The 20845-nt window shown below is 39.6% G+C and overlaps 1 pseudogene; it reads left to right on the top strand.

Moving 5' to 3' along the window:
- Positions 1 to 484: 484 nt before the first annotated feature.
- On the top strand, positions 485 to 19897 carry LOC128652175 (plasma membrane calcium-transporting ATPase 1-like; annotated as a pseudogene).
- The last annotated feature ends 948 nt before the right edge of the window (positions 19898 to 20845 follow it).

The following is a 20845-nucleotide window of genomic DNA, read 5'->3' as shown; positions in this document are numbered from 1 at the left end:
AGAGAGGAAGAGCTTGCTCAAATATAAAGACAAAACCGGAGACTCTACACTAAAAGAGACACAAAATATATCAGTACCATTTATTACCAACTACAATGGAGAGTATAAGAAAGTAGAGTGGCTTCCCTCCCCCATCACTCCGGCTTCACCAGCTCCCGGAGAGAATCACCAACTGCTGCCTTCAGTCTTGCTTGCACTGGGGAGACATTGAGAAAAGGAGAGCGGCCGCCGGGGGAACACCATGCAGGATTAAGATCGCCAAGCATTGGCTACGAGTCACCGCCTCTAAGGGCCACATTGGGAAGGAACCCCCATCTCCTCTTCCATACAGAACATTTGGATCACATTTTACCAAAACACGGAAGTTCAACATGGAACTATATCCAAGACCTATTTCCAGAAGCCCTCTTTGAGTTCTTTTTTTAGCCTCTTCTTCCTTAACATGAACTTGAGCTATTAACTGGTTTATTTGCATTGGGTTAATTATCAAGGGAGTAGAAGCTCAACGTTTACTGCACCCAACTGGAATTTAAAATCGTTATTTGACTGTTCTGAAGAACTGGTGAAGATGGCAAATAATTCAGTTGCATACAGTGGTGTAAAAAACTCTATAAATGAAGCGAATCATGGAGGAGAATTTGGAAATACTGTTGAAGAGCTCCGAGATCTCATGGAATTGAGGTCAACGGATGCATTAAAAAAAAAATACAGGATTGTTATGGTGATGTGTTTGGAATTTGTAGTAGATTGAAAACCTCCCCACATGAAGGTTTAAGTGGGAATCCAGCAGATATTGAAAGGAGGCAAGAAGTATTCGGCAAGAATATTATACCCCCCAAAAGCCAAAAACATTTCTTCAGTTAGTATGGGAAGCACTACAAGATGTTACTTTAATTATATTAGAAATAGCAGCCATAATCTCATTAGGCCTTTCTTTTTACCGACCTACGAGTGAGAATGATTCTTGCGGAGACTCCGCTGGTTCGGTTGAGGAAGGTGAGAGTGAGGCAAGTTGGATTGAAGTAGGCGCAATCCTTGTATCCATTGTGTTTGTGTGTGGTGTTAGTAACTGCTTTCAATGACTGGAGTAAAGAAAAACAATTTAGAGGGTTTGCTGAACCGCATCGAACAAGAACAGAAATTTACCGTCGTTCGTGGGAGCCAAGTTATTCAAATACCAGTATCTGACATAGTTGTTGGGGATATCACAAATTAAATATGGGGATTTGCTGCCGGCAGATGGAGTACTTATTCAAGGAAATGATCTTACAATTGATGAAAGCTCATTAACTGGAGAATCTGATCATGTTAAGAAAACACTGGCGAAAGATCCCTTGCTGCTTTCTGGGACACATGTTATGGAGGGGTCTGGAAAAATGATTGTCACTGCTATTGGTGTGAATTCACAAACTGGAATAATATTTACTTTACTTGGAGCTGGAGAAAATAAAGAAGAAAAGGAAAAGAAAGACAAGAAAAGTAAAAAGCAAGATGGAGCTATTGAAAATCGAAACAAAGCAAAAGCTCAAGATGGTGCAGCAATGGAAATGCAACCCTTAAAGAGCGAAGATGGTGGCGATGGCGAAGAAGAAAATAAGTATGCCAAAGAAAGAAAAGTCTGTTCTCCAAGGGAAGCTTACTAAACTGGCCGTTCAGATAGGCAATGCAGGTTTGGCAATGTCTAGTGATGTCGCAAATAGTTCGCCGGCGAATAGTTCCCTGCGAACATAGCTTGTTCGCGTTCGCCGCGGCAGGCGAACATATGCAATGTTCGATCCGCCCCCTCTTCTTCATCATTGAGTAAACTCATTGAGTAAAAAGGGACAGTGTAGCTGCTGCTGATTTAATAGGGAAATTGATAGCTAGGCTAGTGTATTCAGTGTCCACTACAGTCTTGAAGGACTCATCTGATCTCTGCTGTAAAGACAGCACCCCAAAAAGCCCGTTTTAGGGCTAGAATATCAGTTTGCTTTTTTTTTTTTTTCTCTAATTGCAGTTGCCTGCCTGCCCACTTGCCCAGTGCCACCACTCATATCTGGTGTGGTGGGGGTTGGTCTGTGGGGAGGGGAAGCTACACTACAGAGAAAAAAAATAAAAACAGAAAAAACAAGTTTTTTTTGTAAACTGGGTACTGGCAGACAGCTGCCAGTACCCAAGACGGCCGCCAATAAGGCAGATGGGGAGGGTTAGAGAGCTGTTTTGGGGGGGATCAGGGAGGTTGGGGGCTAAGGGGAATGCTACACCACAGCATATGTAAATATGCTAAAAAAATAATAAAAAAAATTAAAAAACTTTTAAAGTCTGCCAGTACTTAAGATGGTGGGGACAATTGTGGGGTGGGGGAGGGAAGGGAGCTGTTTGGAAGGGATCAGGGGGTCTGATGTGTAAGGTGGGAGGCTGATCTCTACACTAAAGCTAAAATTAACCCTGCAAGCTCCCTACAAACTACCTAATTAACCCCTTCACTGCTAGCCATAATACACGTGTCATGCGCAGCAGCATTTAGCGGCCTTCTAATAACCAGAAGGCAATGCCAAAGTCATATATGTCTGCTATTTCTGAACAAAGGGGATCCCAGAGAAGCATTTACAACCATTTGTGCCATAATTGCACAAGCTGTTTGTAAATAATTTCAGTGAGAAACCTAAAATTGCGAAAAAATTTAAGTTTTTTTTTGGTGGCATTAAATATACCAAAATGGGCCTAGATCAATTCTTTGGGTTGTCTACTACACTACACTTAAGCTAAAATTAACTTGACAAGCTCCCTACATGCTCCCTAATTAACCCCTTCACTGCTGGGCATAAAACACGCGTGGTGCGCAGTGGCATTTAGCAGCCTTCTAATTACCAAAAAGCAACTCCAAAGCCATATATGTCTGCTATTTCTGAACAAAGGGGATCCCAGAGAAGCATTTACAACCATTTATGCCATAATTGCATAAGTTGTTTGTAAACAATTTCTGTGAGAAACCTAAAGTTTGTGAAAAAGTGAACAATTTTTTATTTGATCGCATTTGGCGGTGAAATGGTGGCATGAAATATACCAAAATGGGCCTAGATCAATACTTTGGGATGTCTTCTAAAAAAAAAAATATACATGTCAAGGGATATTCAGGTATTCCTGACAGATATCAGTGTTCCAATGTAACTAGCGTTCATTTTGAAAAAAAGTGGTTTTGAAATAGCAAAGTGCTAATTTTTATTTCCCTATAACTTGAAAAAAAAGCAAAGAAGATGTAAACATTGGGTATTTCTAAACTCAGGACAAAATTTAGAAACTATTTAGATCTTGTACCCGCTGCGGGAGTTTGGTCTGTCACTGTGAAGCGGGTGTAACCCTTACACTACCTGATCGATACAACATCATATTGAAAAAGGGGAGGTATATCCCAGCGCCAACCAAACCTTATATGCCCGAGACAGTGGTACCTAGCTACCACTAGGTGAAAACAGATGTGTGAAGAGTGTACTCAGGCGCCAACAATACTGAGGCTAAGGTTAAAATGAGGATTTATTACATATAATTTACTCACATATACATATACATATACAATTGCATGGATCCATGCTAAAATTGGTCTAAAAATTGGTCTAAAAATGCTGGTCTAAAAATATAAATCTAAAATCAATCAATCTTAGAAGTGAGGAACAAACTGTTAGGTGTGTCCCAATGCGGTACAATATGTCCCTAAGAGTTACTAAAAGGACAAAATAAAACCAGTGGTAGTTACAAAGTGATTGGTGTGTGACCTTGAAAAATAATGTGTTAAATTATTTAAAACATTGTGTTAAATTATTTAAAACAATCCAAATGTGAAAAAATGTTGAAAAAGTTAAAAAAGTTAAAAAATATGACTGTGTGTGCGGTGTCCTTGAAAAAAGGGGTGCTGAAAGTCTAAAAAGTTCCAAAAAGTTCCAAAAAGATTCCAAAAAATTCCAAAAAATACCAAAGAATCCAAAACAATTCTGTGAAGTGTCTTAATTATATCCTAAATGATTTGCAGAGGTCCTATGAGTGTCCAAAGTAAAATAAAAGTCAATTTGCTCTGTGCTTGTCTGGTGTGAAATGTCGTTCAGTGCACAAGAATATAACAAAAATAGCAAAAAAATAGCAAAGAATAATAACAAAATTAAAAATAAACAGAAAAAACCTGCGAAGAAAAAATGAGACACAATGTGTAAAAACTTTACAGGAATATCCTCCTAATGAAATAGAGCTTACCAGGTCTACGCGTTTCGGCCTCTCCTAGGCCTTTATCAAGACTGAATGGTAAGCTGTTGATGTTGGCCTTTTATAGGGCCTTTAGTTTTGTAACCGGAAATGGAACTAGTTGGTAACTTCCGGTTTTCGTTGTCATTATAAATTCTATTTCACATTTATATTATTAATGAGTCTTATTCTATATGGTATAATATCCTCTTGCAAGATATTCATTAACATTAACTCTTGCTTCTTACTTGTAATCTTAATTTTAATCCTTAGCCTCCGTGCACCACATGACGTCACTTCCGGTTTGGGTCCGTGATTTACTTTGTTTTAACAATTTGGCTGTTAGTTCCACTACTATGGATTGCCCTCTTGTTAGTTACCGGGACTGTTATTTTATTGTGTTGGAATTTGGTAAGGCGTATTTTTAATAGGAATTCACGATTTACTGTGTTCCGGTTTTCTAAGGATCCCATTGGTCATGACGTCATTGGTTGGCGGTATTGGTTGGCGGTGTCCGATTCTTAACACTATTTTATTTGTGAATAGTAAGGGTGTGTCAGGACCCTATGCTCTGATTGTTCATGACGTCATTGATTGGCGGTATTGGTTGGCGGTGTCCGATTTTTAACACTATTTCATTTGTGAATAGTAAGGGTGTGTCAGTACCTTATGCTCTGATTGGGTGTCTATTTGTGTATATAGTGCTAAGTCTTCTTATAACTCCATCGCTGTTTGCGGGAGAGTTATTATATTTTACATTGATTTGTATATGTTCCTATTGTTGTTGAAGGGGGAATGTTGGTTGCTTTTATATTCGCTCAATCTATATCTATATAGTTTGGAAAAAATACAGAGTCTTTTTAGAAACTTTCTATTTTTGAGGAATATTTAAATATTTAAATAAATAAATAAAGATATTTGATTTTTGTTGTTTTTCGAAATCTTTTTGTGCTGTTGAAAATATAAAAGTGTTGATTACTTTATGAATCTTACAACATTTAAATAAAGATATTTGATTTTTGTTACTTTTCAAAATCTTTTTGTGCTGTTGAAAATATAAAAGTGTTGATGACTTATAACAGAGGGTGGGCATTTCATGTTATAATTGCTTAGGATAAAAATATTATTAAAAATATTATTAAAGAATATATATACACTTATCCCTTACTGTATACAATGAGTAGTTTTCCAAAAGTTTCTAATTGTTTTCCTTCATAGGATAAAATTTCTTATTTCTTCAACTATAGGTTGACAGTGGTTTTTGTCATCTTTTCCATTACTATTAGGGTGGGGGCCGGGGGAGGGGTGGTCATTCTAAGTGCTGATCATGTTCTATTTTAAGAGACAGTCAGCCAGATTCTGGCTTTTTAATCTGACATCTTTATCTTTATCTGGATAAAGTGTGATCAAGAATCCTGTGATTATATGAAGATGAGCTTACTTCTTTTCTTTTCCTCAAAATAGGATGGATTTTTTTAATATCTATATTCGGGCTGTATGGCATATATGCGATATGGATACTTCTACTATTGATCTTAACATTACTGGGAAGGGTGAATCCCTCCATTTCTTATTTATTTATAGATGATCGTCATATTTCAAATTGTCTATCTTTGAATTGTACAACATTTACGTTATCTATGCTTGCTTTCTCGTCTCCTTATGGGTGCTTTTTAAAATTAAAGTGAAGATAAAAATGTAGCAGTTGTTCTCTGGATAGGCTACTAGGAGTATTCAGTATGTAGGCTTTCACCTATAGGTAGATTGGTTTGGTCCTGTGCTGCAACACTGTAATTTAGTGGATATCCCAAATTTCTGGGGGCTTTACAGAGAGCTGTGGGGGAGATAAATTTGGAGGTTAGGTCTCTAGCTGTCGTGATGGACGCTTATTAGTTGGACTTTCAAATTTCATCTAATCTCAAGGGGAGATTCCATTACACCCTTGTTCCAACTTATATCTAGAGGGGAGAGTTTCTGAAGATTCTGGGTGACCGTAATCAGATCAAGTTGTATAAGTGGGAAAGATCTTCCTTATTGTTCAATCCCTTTGGGTGAAGGCAATCCAGATTGAAGATCCATTTTGACTCGGCGGTGAGTAATTTCTTTGTGTAGTTTCCTCCTCTCCAGTCTTTTCGGATCTTTTGAATTCCCATAAAGGATAGTTCTTTAATGTTGCCTTTATGTATGGTTGAAAAATGACTGTACAGAACTGTGTCCATATTTAACTTCTCAATCAATAATAAGTGTTCGCGTATTCTATCTTTTAGAATTCTTGATGTTTGGCCTACGTATTGGAGGCCACACGAACATTGTAGCATATAAATGACCCCTGCATCTTGACATTGGATTAATTCATTCACTTTGTATTCTTCTTTGGTGATGTGACTATGGAATGTGGTAGCTTTCTTTCCGCATTTACATGCTTTGCATAGCAGGCATGGGAAAAAACCTTTTACTTCTTTTCCAAATGTATCTAAGATGCCCTGCTTTTTCTTCTTTTCTATACTTGGGGCCAGTTTGCTTCGTAAATTCTTCGTCTTTTGATATACGAATTTTGGTTTCAATGGCAGTCTATCGCCTATTACGTCGTCTTCTTTCAATAGTGACCAGTGCTTTTGGAATATTCGCTCGATTATATCTTTGTTTTCACTATATTCTGTAATCATCACCACATTCAGGCGGTCCTCTTCTGTTATATATGTTTTTTCTTTGTACTTTAGAAGTTCCTTTCTTTCAATATTTGCAACTTCTTGAATATTCTGATCCAATGCATCTTGGTCGTACCCCCTCTCTAGAAATTTGTTCTTGATGATTTCTGCCTGTTCTCCCCATTTCTCCTCTGTCGAGCAATTCTTCTTAATCCTTAGTAACTGTCCTTTTGGGATGTTACTCTTCCAACTTCTGTGGTGGCAGCTTGTACTATGTATATAATTATTGCTGTCGACACTTTTAAAATGTGTAGATGTTTCGATCTTACCATTTCTGACTGCAATTTTCAAATCCAGAAAAATAAGCTCCTTAGTACTGCAAGTATAGGTAAACTTCAAGTTGTTCGTACTTTTATTCATGACCTCAATAGTGTAGTCCAAGTCCTCCTGAGTGCCTTTCCAGACGATGATGATGTCATCTATATAACGGCGGTAGAGGACCAGGTCCGCGCCTGCTGGGCATGACTCCCAGAAGATGTTTTCCCACTTGCCCATATATAAGTTGGCATAGCTAGGCGCGAACCTGGTCCCCATTGCTGTGCCGCAAATTTGTTGGTAATAATTTCCATCGTCATGGAAATAATTGTGGGTCAGTATATACTGAATTCCGTCTAAGATGAAGTCTTTTTGGTCCTCAGGGACTTCTGGGTCTTTATCAAGGAAGTATTTGACTGCTTCCAACCCATCTTCATGGGGGATACACGTATATAGTGACATCACATCACAGGTCGCAAAGATGTAGTCCTTCTCCCATGGGATCTCCTCTAGGAGGTTTAATATCTGCGTGGAGTCTTTAAGATATGACGGTAACTGTTTTACATATCTTTGAAGGTTAAGATCAATGTATTCCGAGAGATTACTGCTTAGAGAACCGATACCCGAAATTATCGGTCTTCCTGGTGGTTTCTGTAATGTTTTGTGAATCTTCGGTAGATGGTATATTACCGGAGTGATGGGATGGCTTATATTGATGTTATCATATTCTTTCTTACTCAATATTCCTTGTTCTTTAGCCTGATCCAGAATCTGCAATAGTTCTTTCTTGTATACACCTAGCGGATTTGAGGGTAGTTTTCGATATGTCTCTTGGTCTCCCAGGATCCTAGCATTTTCCAATTTATAGTCAGCTCGGTCCATGATGACAATTCCACCACCCTTGTCCGCTGGTTTAATGATCAAATTGTGGTTGTCTTCTAGTGTCTTGATCGTCTTAATCTGTTGGTTTGTGAGGTTTCTTGTTCTCAGCTTTAATTTTTTGGATTGTAGCTCCTTAATTTCTTTGCAGACTATTGTCTCAAATGCCTCAATTGAGGCCCCCTTGCTATTTATAGGGAAAAAAGATGACTTTGGTCTCAGACTTGTGTGTCTGTAGCTGTCATTATGTTCCTGTGGGCTCCACATTGTTCTTTCTATTGCTGACTTGGCAAAGAATCTTTTTAATGTGAGTTTCCGGATGAATTCTTTTGTGTTAATGAAGGTCTGGAATTTATCCAAACTTCTCGTCGGTGCAAAGGAGAGACCGAACCTGAGGATGGTGTTTTCTTCTTCAGTTAGAGTGTGCGAGCTTAGATTGAATATCCCCTCAGTATTTCCCGTGGTGTTTATTCCATTCTTCTCGCTCCCTCTCTTGTTTAATTTCGCCCCTCCTCGCCTTCCTCTGTGTGTCTTCTTCTTGTCGAGGTTGTTGGTTTGTCTTGTTCTGTTTCTCTCTGTGGTCTTGGGGCTCTGTCTCTCTCTCTGCTGTATGCATGGACAGACCAATCTTTTTTAGGATTGAACCATGCATACAGCAGAGAGAGAGACAGAGCCCCAAGACCACAGAGAGAAACAGAACAAGACAAACCAACAACCTCAACAAGAAGAAGACACACAGAGGAAGGCGAGGAGGGGCGAAATTAAACAAGAGAGGGAGCGAGAAGAATGGAATAAACACCACGGGAAATACTGAGGGGATATTCAATCTAAGCTCGCACACTCTAACTGAAGAAGAAAACACCATCCTCAGGTTCGGTCTCTCCTTTGCACCGACGAGAAGTTTGGATAAATTCCAGACCTTCATTAACACAAAAGAATTCATCCGGAAACTCACATTAAAAAGATTCTTTGCCAAGTCAGCAATAGAAAGAACAATGTGGAGCCCACAGGAACATAATGACAGCTACAGACACACAAGTCTGAGACCAAAGTCATCTTTTTTCCCTATAAATAGCAAGGGGGCCTCAATTGAGGCATTTGAGACAATAGTCTGCAAAGAAATTAAGGAGCTACAATCCAAAAAATTAAAGCTGAGAACAAGAAACCTCACAAACCAACAGATTAAGACGATCAAGACACTAGAAGACAACCACAATTTGATCATTAAACCAGCGGACAAGGGTGGTGGAATTGTCATCATGGACCGAGCTGACTATAAATTGGAAAATGCTAGGATCCTGGGAGACCAAGAGACATATCGAAAACTACCCTCAAATCCGCTAGGTGTATACAAGAAAGAACTATTGCAGATTCTGGATCAGGCTAAAGAACAAGGAATATTGAGTAAGAAAGAATATGATTACATCAATATAAGCCATCCCATCACTCCGGTAATATACCATCTACCGAAGATTCACAAAACATTACAGAAACCACCAGGAAGACCGATAATTTTGGGTATCGGTTCTCTAAGCAGTAATCTCTCGGAATACATTGATCTTAACCTTCAAAGATATGTAAAACAGTTACCGTCATATCTTAAAGACTCCACGCAGATATTAAACCTCCTAGAGGAGATCCCATGGGAGAAGGACTACATCTTTGCGACCTGTGATGTGATGTCACTATATACGTGTATCCCCCATGAAGATGGGTTGGAAGCAGTCAAATACTTCCTTGATAAAGACCCAGAAGTCCCTGAGGACCAAAAAGACTTCATCTTAGACGGAATTCAGTATATACTGACCCACAATTATTTCCATGACGATGGAAATTATTACCAACAAATTTGCGGCACAGCAATGGGGACCAGGTTCGCGCCTAGCTATGCCAACTTATATATGGGCAAGTGGGAAAACATCTTCTGGGAGTCGTGCCCAGCAGGCGCGGACCTGGTCCTCTACCGCCGTTATATAGATGACATCATCATCGTCTGGAAAGGCACTCAGGAGGACTTGGACTACACTATTGAGGTCATGAATAAAACTACGAACAACTTGAAGTTTACCTATACTTGCAGTACTAAGGAGCTTATTTTTCTGGATTTGAAAATTGCAGTCAGAAATGGTAAGATCGAAACATCTACACATTTTAAAAGTGTCGACAGCAATAATTATATACATAGTACATGCTGCCACCACAGAAGTTGGAAGAGTAACATCCCAAAAGGACAGTTACTAAGGATTAAGAAGAATTGCTCGACAGAGGAGAAATGGGGAGAACAGGCAGAAATCATCAAGAACAAATTTCTAGAGAGGGGGTACGACCAAGATGCATTGGATCAGAATATTCAAGAAGTTGCAAATATTGAAAGAAAGGAACTTCTAAAGTACAAAGAAAAAACATATATAACAGAAGAGGACCGCCTGAATGTGGTGATGATTACAGAATATAGTGAAAACAAAGATATAATCGAGCGAATATTCCAAAAGCACTGGTCACTATTGAAAGAAGACGACGTAATAGGCGATAGACTGCCATTGAAACCAAAATTCGTATATCGAAAGACGAAGAATTTACGAAGCAAACTGGCCCCAAGTATAGAAAAGAAGAAAAAGCAGGGCATCTTAGATACATTTGGAAAAGAAGTAAAAGGTTTTTTCCCATGCCTGCTATGCAAAGCATGTAAATGCGGAAAGAAAGCTACCACATTCCATAGTCACATCACCAAAGAAGAATACAAAGTGAATGAATTAATCCAATGTCAAGATGCAGGGGTCATTTATATGCTACAATGTTCGTGTGGCCTCCAATACGTAGGCCAAACATCAAGAATTCTAAAAGATAGAATACGCGAACACTTATTATTGATTGAGAAGTTAAATATGGACACAGTTCTGTACAGTCATTTTTCAACCATACATAAAGGCAACATTAAAGAACTATCCTTTATGGGAATTCAAAAGATCCGAAAAGACTGGAGAGGAGGAAACTACACAAAGAAATTACTCACCGCCGAGTCAAAATGGATCTTCAATCTGGATTGCCTTCACCCAAAGGGATTGAACAATAAGGAAGATCTTTCCCACTTATACAACTTGATCTGATTACGGTCACCCAGAATCTTCAGAAACTCTCCCCTCTAGATATAAGTTGGAACAAGGGTGTAATGGAATCTCCCCTTGAGATTAGATGAAATTTGAAAGTCCAACTAATAAGCGTCCATCACGACAGCTAGAGACCTAACCTCCAAATTTATCTCCCCCACAGCTCTCTGTAAAGCCCCCAGAAATTTGGGATATCCACTAAATTACAGTGTTTCAGCACAGGACCAAACCAATCTACCTATAGGTGAAAGCCTACATACTGAATACTCCTAGTAGCCTATCCAGAGAACAACTGCTACATTTTTATCTTCACTTTAATTTTAAAAAGCACCCATAAGGAGACGAGAAAGCAAGCATAGATAACGTAAATGTTGTACAATTCAAAGATAGACAATTTGAAATATGACGATCATCTATAAATAAATAAGAAATGGAGGGATTCACCCTTCCCAGTAATGTTAAGATCAATAGTAGAAGTATCCATATCGCATATATGCCATACAGCCCGAATATAGATATCAAAAAAATCCATCCTATTTTGAGGAAAAGAAAAGAAGTAAGCTCATCTTCATATAATCACAGGATTCTTGATCACACTTTATCCAGATAAAGATAAAGATGTCAGATTAAAAAGCCAGAATCTGGCTGACTGTCTCTTAAAATAGAACATGATCAGCACTTAGAATGACCACCCCTCCCCCGGCCCCCACCCTAATAGTAATGGAAAAGATGACAAAAACCACTGTCAACCTATAGTTGAAGAAATAAGAAATTTTATCCTATGAAGGAAAACAATTAATAGTAATGGAAAAGATGACAAAACCACTGTCAACCTATAGTTGAAGAAATAAGAAATTTTATCCTATGAAGGAAAACAATTAGAAACTTTTGGAAAACTACTCATTGTATACAGTAAGGGATAAGTGTATATATATTCTTTAATAATATTTTTAATAATATTTTTATCCTAAGCAATTATAACATGAAATGCCCACCCTCTGTTATAAGTCATCAACACTTTTATATTTTCAACAGCACAAAAAGATTTTGAAAAGTAACAAAAATCAAATATCTTTATTTAAATGTTGTAAGATTCATAAAGTAATCAACACTTTTATATTTTCAACAGCACAAAAAGATTTCGAAAAACAACAAAAATCAAATATCTTTATTTATTTATTTAAATATTTAAATATTCCTCAAAAATAGAAAGTTTCTAAAAAGACTCTGTATTTTTTCCAAACTATATAGATATAGATTGAGCGAATATAAAAGCAACCAACATTCCCCCTTCAACAACAATAGGAACATATACAAATCAATGTAAAATATAATAACTCTCCCGCAAACAGCGATGGAGTTATAAGAAGACTTAGCACTATATACACAAATAGACACCCAATCAGAGCATAAGGTACTGACACACCCTTACTATTCACAAATGAAATAGTGTTAAAAATCGGACACCGCCAACCAATACCGCCAATCAATGACGTCATGACCAATCAGAGCATAGGGTCCTGACACACCCTTACTATTCACAAATAAAATAGTGTTAAGAATCGGACACCGCCAACCAATACCGCCAACCAATGACGTCATGACCAATGGGATCCTTAGAAAACCGGAACACAGTAAATCGTGCATTCCTATTATTAAAAATACGCCTTACCAAATTCCAACACAATAAAATAACAGTCCCGGTAACTAACAAGAGGGCAATCCATAGTAGTGGAACTAACAGCCAAATTGTTAAAACAAAGTAAATCACGGACCCAAACCGGAAGTGACGTCATGTGGTGCACGGAGGCTAAGGATTAAAAGTAAGATTACAAGTAAGAAGCAAGAGTTAATGTTAACGAATATCTTGCAAGGGGATATTATACCATATAGAATAAGACTCATTAATAATATAAATGTGAAATAGAATTTATAATGACAACGAAAACCGGAAGTTACCAACTAGTTCCATTTCCGGTTACAAAACTAAAGGCCCTATAAAAGGCCAACATCAACAGCTTACCATTCAGTCTTGATAAAGGCCTAGGAGAGGCCGAAACGCGTAGACCTGGTAAGCTCTATTTCATTAGGAGGATATTCCTGTAAAGTTTTTACACATTGTGTCTCATTTTTTCTTTGCAGGTTTTTTCTGTTTATTTTTAATTTTGTTATTATTCTTTGCTATTTTTTTGCTATTTTTGTTATATTCTTGTGCACTGAACGACATTTCACACCGGACAAGCACAGAGCAAATTGACTTTTATTTTACTTTGGACACTCATAGGACCTCTGCAAATCATTTAGGATATAATTAAGACACTTCACAGAATTGTTTTGGATTCTTTGGTATTTTTTGGAATTTTTTTGGAATTTTTTTGGAATCTTTTTGGAACTTTTTGGAACTTTTTAGACTTTCAGCACCCCTTTTTTCAAGGACACCGCACACACAGTCATATTTTTTAACTTTTTTAACTTTTTCAACATTTTTTCACATTTGGATTGTTTTAAATAATTTAACACAATGTTTTAAATAATTTAACACATTATTTTTCAAGGTCACACACCAATCACTTTGTAACTACCACTGGTTTTATTTTGTCCTTTTAGTAACTCTTAGGGACATATTGTACCGCATTGGGACACACCTAACAGTTTGTTCCTCACTTCTAAGATTGATTGATTTTAGATTTATATTTTTAGACCAGCATTTTTAGACCAATTTTTAGACCAATTTTAGCGTGGATCCATGCAGTTGTATATGTATATGTATATGTGAGTAAATTATATGTAATAAATCCTCATTTTAACCTTAGCCTCAGTATTGTTGGCGCCTGAGTACACTCTTCACACATCGATACAACATCATACCTGATGTTTTAAAGCACGTTATTCCAAACAATTTAGGAATTTTAGGTGATTTATGCCCTTTATGGCTTAAAACCAGACTCTGCATCAACTATGTAATTTTCCATGGGAGTTTTGACATGGATTCCCCCTCCGGCATGCCACAGTCCAGGTGTTAGTCCCCTTGAAACAGCTTTTCCATCACTATTGTGGCCAGAAAGAGTCTCTGTGGGTTTTAAAATTCGCCTGCCCATTGAAGTCTATGGCGGTTCACCCGTTCAAACTTTTGCGGAAGTTTGCGTTCGCCGCTCGCGAACCGAAAATTTTATGTTCGCGACATCACTAGTAATGTCTGCTATTACAGTCATTATACTTGTACTCTACTTCGTAATCAAAACTTTCTGGGTTCAGAAACGGCCTTGGCTTGCTGAATGTACACCAATTTATGTCCAGTATTTTATCAAGTTTTTCATCATTGGAGTTACAGTTTTGGTAGTAGCTGTGCCAGAAGGTCTTCCACTTGCCGTCACAATTTCCCTGGCTTATTCTGTAAAGAAAATGATGAAAGATAACAACTTAGTAAGACATTTAGATGTCTGTGAAACAATGGGTAATGCTACTGCAATCTGTTCAGATAAAACTGGGACATGAACAGAATGACTGTGGTGCAGCCGTTTCTAAATGAAAAACATTACCGAAAAATCCCAGATGCAGAGACTTTACCTGCGAATGTGTTGGATGTCCTTGTGACAGGAATTTCCGTGAACTGTGCTTATACGTCTAAAATATTGCTGTTACGGTTGCCTCCAGGCTGGCTGGAAGTTGGACCGTAGAAAAGGATGCTCCTAGCGCTCCCCTACAAACATGAGTCAAAGCTGCAAGTTAGAGGGTCAAAATAGGTTTGATGTGCTGGAACACACAGCCTGGTTTTTATTGAGGTTACATGCAAAAAAGACACTCTCAGGGGGAGGCATAAAATCCCCAATCACACATTTGATGCATTTAGATAGAGAGGCAACGCCCTTTGACAGGCCACAACAGCAGATAACATTACACACAAGAAAACAATGCAGTCCACCTTATCACTACTAGCAGTCTGATTAGACAATGGGAATGTTTTTCACTAAACTTAATTAGAGCTGATCCCAGCAAACTTGTATTTAGAATGCTTCTTGAAGCTGAACAAAGTTATCTCTTTAGTTCTGACCGAAGGGTCTGTCACATAGCACTTAATGGCACACAATGAAAACCAATGCCTCTGTAACAGTGCTCCCCCTCTGTGGAACACTCTGCCTGTGTGGCACCTGGCTCAGCAAGTCCCATTCACTGAACCAAGTGGGAGAAAGCCAGGGACAAGCTATTTTACAGGTCTGTGGACATAGTCTTAAAGGGGCATTGTTCACCAAAGTCACAATATGTCCCCAGACGGTTCTTAAAGGGCCATACACACCCAATAAAAGTTAATATGTTCTCAGGGGCACAATCTTCCAGGGGCCATAGTCATGAGGAAGGAGGCTGGCAAATAGGCTTCTCCAAAATCCAGGGAAGCAGGGCAATTTTCCATTTAAAGGGCCAGTTCCAAATAGCAGTTTGTAACATATCTCCCCTTTTGGAGGGAGACTAACCAGGCACCTGACCTTCTGTCGGTCAGTGCCTAAGTTAGTCTCGCAACCCACCCACAAATAAACATTAGCAGCAAAGTAGCCCCCCCACAATAAGTAGTACTGGCCTTTAGGTTCCAGGTTGTAGGATGAAAGTGTAGCATCCTCGGCCTTCCTGGCGCAGCTGGGCAAATAGCTGATGGTAATTGGGGGGCAGAGGCCAGCGGCACTCTGCCCTGGTGCCAGCGCTTCTGCTGGGGTGAGGGGTTTGCAGGCCAGTCCTGTAACAAGGACAAGGTCTGTAGGGCAGAGGCCAGCAGCGCTCTGTCCTGATGCCAGCTCTTCTGCTGGGGGAATTGGGGCATAGTCCTGACCGGTGGCAAAGGAAACGTGGGGGTCAGTGGGGGTTAACATCTCCACTGTTAACCCTGGGCCCAAGTTAGGAGTTAGCTGGGGAGGGGGAGATTGGCTTACCTCCACCTTCTGATACTCCGGCGGCCATTGGGAATGGAGGTCGATGCTCTCCGCTTCCTGTGGAACATGATGCGACTGGGGAAAGAGACCGGTTGTCTCCTCTCCCTGGAAGGCACACTCCGGCTGGGGAGGGAAGTCGATGCTCTCCCCTCCCTGTAGCTGGGTCTGTCGCTGGGGATCTGGGCCGCCTGCCCAGCATCCCTGTAGGGCCGGTAGAGAGACTGCGGTCCCATCCCCACCTGCCTGCTGGGGGTCCTCCCAGCACCAGTCTATGAGGCCTGCTGCCTCGGGTATCTCTGGTTGGGGTTGGGGAAGGAGACCGGTTGTCTCTTCCCTCTGCACGGTATACTGCCGCTGGGGAGGGAGGTCGCTGCTCTCCTCTCCCTGTGGAACATGCTGCGGCTGGGGAGAGAGACCAGGTGTCCATACCCTCAAACTCCACAGTTGGCGCTCAAAGGCTCGTGTCGCTTTGTTCTCCGTATCCAATTCCCGGATGATGCGACTGACTACCTCCTGCGCAGGGTCTGGACCATATCGGACTAGCCGCCTCTTTACCTCTGGAACAAAATCCGCGCCCTCATAGTGACGGATCCGGTTGAGGTGCTCTTCACAGGGTTCTGACCAGTATCTTGTCAGCTCCATGCTGCTGTAGGTAGGGACGCTGCGCAGTGGCTAGCGTTGCCCTCAATACTCTCCTACGATACCAGTGCTGTTGGGGTGCTGCTCCTTGCGCTAGGACGCTATCCCACCGCTGCCGCCAAATGTTACGGTTGCCTCCAGGCTGGCTGGAAGTTGGACCGTAGAAAAGGATGCTCCTAGCGCTCCCCTACAAACATGAGTCAAAGCTGCAAGTTAGAGGGTCAAAATAGGTCTGATGTGCTGGAACACACAGCCTGGTTTTTATTGAGGTTACATGCAAAAAAGACACTCTCAGGGGGAGGAATAAAATCCCCAATCACACATTTGATGCATTTAGATAGAGAGGCAACGCCCTTTGACAGGCCATAACAGCAGATAACATTACACACAAGAAAACAATGCAGTCCACCTTATCACTACTAGCAGTCTGATTAGACAATGGGAATGTTTTTCACTAAACTTAATTAGAGCTGATCCCAGCAAACTTGTATTTAGAATGCTTCTTGAAGCTGAACAAAGTTATCTCTTTAGTTCTGACTGAAGGGTCTGTCACATAGCACTTAATGGCACACAATGAAAACCAATGCCTCTGTAACAGTGCTCCCCCTCTGTGGAACACTCTGCCTGTGTGGCACCTGGCTCAGCAAGTCCCATTCACTTAACCAAGTGGGAGAAAGCCAGGGACAAGCTATTTTACAGGTCTGGGGACATAGTCTTAAAGGGGCATTGTTCACCAAAGTCACAATATGTCCCCAGACGGTTCTTAAAGGGCCATACACACCCAATAATAGTCATGAGGAAGGAGGCTGGCAAATAGGCTTCTCCAAAATCCAGGGAAGCAGGGCAATTTTCCATTTAAAGGGCCAGTTCCAAATAGCAGTTTGTAACAATTGCCTCCTGAGAAGGAAGGTGGCCTGCCTCGTCATGTTGGTAACAAAACTGAATGTTCCTTGCTGGGATTTCTATTGGATTTGAAACGGGATTACCAAGATGTACGAAATGAGATCCCTGAAGAAACTTTATTCAAAGTGTACACTTTTAATTCTGTGCGCAAATCCATGAGCACTGTTTTGAAAAATACTGATGGCAGTTACAGAATGTTCAGCAAGGGTGCCTCTGAAATTATCCTTAAAAAGTGCTTCAAAATTCTTAGTACAGATGGGGAATCCAAAGTATTTAGGCCAAGGGATAGAGATGATATGGTCAAACGTGTAATTGAGCCAATGGCTTCTGAGGGGCTTCGGACTATATGCTTGGCTTACCGAGATTTTCCTGCTGGAGAGCACGAGCCAGATTGGGAAAATGAGAATGATATTCTTAGTGGGCTTACCTGTATTGCTGTTGTAGGAAAAGAAGATCAAGTAAGACCAGAGGTACCTGAAGCAATAAGAAAATGTCAGCGTGCGGGTATTACTGTTCGGATGGTTACAGGCGACAATATAAACACAGCACATGCTATTGCCACAAAGTGTGGCATCCTTCACCCTGGAGAAGGTTTCTTTTGTATAGAAGGCAAAGAATTTAACAGGAGAATACGCAATGAGAAAGGAGAGATTGAGCAAGAACGGATAGATAAAATATGGCCTAAACTTTGTGTACTTGCAAGATCTTCCCCAACTGATAAACACACACTGGTTAAAGGTATAATTGACAGCACAGTCTGTGAGCAAAGGCAAGTGGTAGCTTTAACCGGTGATGGTACAAACGATGGACCTGCACTGAAAAAAGCAGATGTTGGTTTTGCTATGGGGATTGCTGGAACAGATGTAGCGAAAGAAGCTTCTGATATCATTCTCACAGATGACAACTTCAGCAGTATTGTAAAAGCAGTGATGTGGGGAAGGAATGTGTATGACAGCATCTCCAAATTTCTTCATTTCCAGCTCACTGTCAACGTAGTCGCTGTCATTGTAGCTTTCACGGGCGCATGCATTACACAAGACTCTCCACTTAAAGCTGTTCAGATGCTCTGGGTGAATCTTATTATGGACACTTTTGCATCTCTCGCTCTGGCGACTGAACCACCAACGGAAGCACTTTTATTACGGAAACCTTATGGTAGAAATAAACCTCTCATATCTCGCACTATGATGAACATTTTGGGTCACGCTGTCTACCAGCTTGTTGTGGTCTTCACACTTTTATTTGTTGGTGAAAAACTTTTTGACATTGACAGTGGAAGAAATGCTCCCCTCCATGCTGCTCCTTCTCAACACTATACCATTGTCTTTAATACGTTTTTCATGATGCAGCTGTTTAATGAAATAAATGCATGAAAAATTCACGGGGAAAGAAATGTTTTTGAAGGGATATTTAACAATATGATCTTCTGCAGCATTGCATTTGGTACTTTTGTTATACAGATTATTATTGTGCAGTTTGGTGGAAAACCATTTAGCTGTACTGAGCTGACAGTAGATCAGTGGTTGTGGTCAATTTTCCTGGGTATGGGAACATTACTTTGGGGCCAGCTGGTAACAACAAGACCAACTAGTCACCTGAAGTTCCTTAAAGAAGCAAGTCATGGGACTCATAAAGATGAGATTCCTGAAGAAGAGTATGCTGAGGATGCAGAAGAAATAGATCATGCAGAAAGAGAATTACATCGCGGTCAGATCTTGTGGTTTAGGGGCCTGAACAGAATGCCGACTCAGATCCGAGTGGTGAATGCATTTCGTAGTTCTTTGTATGAAGGCTTAGAAAAGCCAGAGTCACGAAGCTCTAGCCACAATTTTATGACACACCCAGACTTTAGAATTGAATATTCTGAGCCTCATATTCCGCTTATTGATGATACAGATGCTGAAGATGATGCTCCAACAAAACGTCACTCTACTCCACCACCATCACCCAACAAAAATAACAATGCTGTTGACAGTGGAATATACCTTACGATAGAAGCGAACAAATCAGCTACCTCTTCATCCCCAGGCAGCAGTCCGCTACATAGTCAGAGACTTCACTCTGATTGTAAGATGAATGTTACAGTAACATACTAGCTGATTTGCAATGAAACAAATTGAAACTGGGTCCTTTCACACATTGTTGCTGGTAGGAGAGAATTCCTGCCTTGGACTTCAAAAGAAGACACACTTGTATGAATGTAGATTTATTTTTTTAAGAAAAAAATGTTTTCTGCCAGACTGAGGGTGCTTTTCTTTGGGAGGGAAAAGGGATGGGTTTAGGGGAACGAGCTCAGACAGATATACAGTAACTCGGCAAAAGTGACCTGCAGAACATCAGTTATCATAAACAAAAACAATGATTGGCCTGGACAGTGTGTTAGCAATGCTCTAGTTCATATTGGTCCTTCATATTTTTTTTTTTCTTGGGCCCTGGGTCATTGAATTGATTATTTATGTAATAAATGATACAGAACTGTTTACAAAGTTTATAGATATTTTTGTTCCTGTTAATAGAAGGGAAATTTCCTTAAAATAATGAATGAAAAGTTCTTTAAACACTGCTGTATTTTCATGAGAGGTGTTTCTATTGAACCTGTACTAAATTTTTGCCTGCAATTTATGTGTTTAATATTGTAGATAAATTGCTAAGACTAATAGCCAAATAGAAAACACTAATGCTTTGTAAGAAAAACACAAGCAGCAGTGTTCTTATGAAAATTATGGCCTCTGTCCTTTAGTTTCTTTAAAAGACACATTTACTACTTAATGGTTTTCAAATTATTGTTTTTTTATTTTTCAAAAATGATAATTTTGTTCCAAAGCTCAAAGGAATTTTGTGTAAAGCAGGACATTGTCTGACGGACTTTGCTTGAAATCCTTTTACTATCTCCGTCAAAATATATAAAATCAAAATACATAAAAAATTAGTCCCATTTTAGTCTTAACCTGTTAGCTTTAGATCTGTCTTGGTGAACTGTGAGTGGAACCGTGTTGATTTTCTAATAAATCTATAGATGACCTTCATACAGCATGAAGGCTGTTGGCATTTTGAAAAAAGAAAAGAAAAAAAAAAAGAAATAATTGTTACTACTAGGAAAGTAGTACAAGTTATAAAAGTTTCATTTTTTGTTTTTAAAACTTGTTTGTAAACACAAATAAACAAGCCCTTTTATTAAATAAAAAAAAAAAGAAAGTAGAGCGATTTTCTAAAAAGTACTGGC

This window comes from Bombina bombina, chromosome 3 (assembly GCF_027579735.1).
Source record: "Bombina bombina isolate aBomBom1 chromosome 3, aBomBom1.pri, whole genome shotgun sequence".
Lineage (NCBI taxonomy): Eukaryota > Metazoa > Chordata > Amphibia > Anura > Bombinatoridae > Bombina > Bombina bombina.
This window is presented reverse-complemented; position numbering and strand designations above follow the sequence as displayed.